Source organism: Octopus bimaculoides, chromosome 16 (assembly GCF_046866305.1).
Source record: "Octopus bimaculoides isolate indiv1 chromosome 16, ASM4686630v1, whole genome shotgun sequence".
Lineage (NCBI taxonomy): Eukaryota > Metazoa > Mollusca > Cephalopoda > Octopoda > Octopodidae > Octopus > Octopus bimaculoides.
In genome coordinates, this window is record NC_142943.1 from 30,522,604 (window position 1) to 30,525,103 (window position 2,500).

Sequence of the window (2,500 nt, forward strand, 5' to 3'; positions counted from 1 at the left end):
TATAATATATATAATATATATATATATGTATATGTATATATAGAATATATATATATATATATGTATATGTATATATAGATATATATATATATATATGTATATGTATATATAGATATATATATATATATATATGTATGTATATGTATATATAGATAATATATATATATATAATATGTATGTATATGTATATATAGATATATATATATATATATATATATATGTATGTATATGTATATATAGATATATATATATATATATATATATATATGTATGTATATGTATATATAGATATATATATATATATATATATATATATGTATGTATATGTATATATAGATATATATATATATATATATATATATGTATGTATATGTATATAGATAGTATATATATATATATATATATATATATATGTATGTATATGTATATATAGATACATATATATATATATATATATATATATGTATGTATATGTATATATAGATACATATATATATATATATATATATATGTATGTATATGTATATATAGATACATATATATATATATATATATATATATGTATGTATATGTATATATAGATACATATATATATATATATATATATATATATATATATGTATGTATATGTATATATAGATACATATATATATATATATATATATATATATATGTATGTATATATAGATACATATATATATATATATACATATATATGTACATATATATTATATATTTATCTATTGATTGATCTCTCTTTTCCTCCGTCTCTCTATTTTCGTTTTCCTTCTTCTAGTCTCCCTCTGTTTTCCGTTTTTTATTTCTCCCTCTCTCATCTCCCCACCCCCACCCCATATCTCCCTCCCCCTGCCGTCTATCTTTCTATCATTTATATTCCAATCAGTTCTCCTTTGTTACAATCACGTCTTCTGAAATTCATATATTTTATTGAAGTTTTCACTTGTTCAAGTCTTTTGTGTTGTTAACGACGATGATAATGATGATAATGATGATGATAATGATGGTAATGATAATAATAGCAATCATAACGATGATGATGATGATGATGATGACGATGATGATGATGATGATAAGGAGACGAAGAAAATCCTGGCCATTATATCATTTACAATAAAAGAATTAACAATGTATATATTGATTGAATTATTAATGATTTCTATGAGAAATTCATCTCGGATTAATCTACATTGAGTTTCGGTTAAATATGTTAAAGTCTTGGTTAAATGGTTTCAGTGAGAATCTTGTAGTAGAAAATAGCATTAAATATGGCGATAATTAAATCGTGTTGAACACACTAACGAAAATGCTGCCATTCAACATTAACTACTGTAGGCAACACAGTTAAGGTGAATTACTTGATGAAATGAAGGAACCTCTCCATAGAGGCTCGTTCTCTTAAAAATAGGAAATATCCATGCAACGGATGGGATAAAGATAATTCTATTGAATACACGTGTTACATTTAACCTTCTGTGCCGTTCGCTGGCTCCTGAACTTCTTAGTCCTAGGAGAATTCGTGTGATGCTAGTCCATGGACCGAGCCGTCCTTTTCGGGTCATAAAGAGACGCCCCTGCTTTTTCATCAGATCGGAAAAGAAACGTTCCTTTATTGGCATCGTGAGGGACTTGTAGTCATAGATGTTAAATACTAATCGACCAAAGCCTTGAGTGGATTTGGTAGACGGAAATTGAAAGAAGTCTGAAGCTCGTCGTGTTTGTGGTCGTGTGTGTGTGTGTGTGTGTGTGTGTGTGTGTGTGTGTGTGTGTGTGTGTGTGTGTGTGTGTGTGTGCGCGTGTGTGTGTGCGCGCGTGTGTGTGTGTGTGTGTGTGTGTGTGTGTGTGTGTGTGTGTGTGTGTGTGTGTGTGTGTGTGTGTGTGTGTGTGTGTGTGTGTGTGTGTGTGTGTGTGTGTATACAGAGTGTTCGGATTAGATTTGACAGTTTGCATAAAAGGAAAAGAATTCCGTCCAAAAATAAAAGTATTTGAGAAAAAAACAAAAAAAATGAGTCGGTTTGTGTCTTCCTTAGCCGCGCCCCACTCATGGTAATCCATCGAATTACAATTGGGGGAATTAAGATACCAGAAATTGGGGCTGGTGAAGTCGTAGAAATTCTCTGACAACCTCTTCTGACTCTTTCTAGAGGTATGACAAGGTGCCGAATCCTGATGCCACACATATGAGCGTGCAGCAGCAATCCTCCCCCAACCAGGGTTTCATCACAATCTCTATCAGCTTCACATAGTCTGAATTGAGCCCAAGTCCCTGTTCAAAGATGCGGAGCGGCATGGCATCACCTTCACTGGAGACATACTCAAAGACCGTAACAGTTTGGCGGAAATTTGGTTTTCATGATGCGTGGGATTTCTTATGGATTGGAAAGCGAGAGAGAAGAGTGGGGGAAGAAGAGGAGGGATAAGAGGAAGGGGGAGCGTTTGGAAAGCGAGACAGAGAAGAGCAAGTGAGAGAGAAAGAGAAAGG

The 2,500-nt window shown here is 31.6% G+C and overlaps 1 protein-coding gene across 1 annotated transcript in view; it reads left to right on the forward strand.

Annotated features, from left to right (window-relative positions):
- LOC106879329 (acidic mammalian chitinase) overlaps positions 1–2,500 on the forward strand; it is a 21,544-nt gene that overhangs the window by 7,274 nt on the left and 11,770 nt on the right. The window lies entirely within an intron of this gene.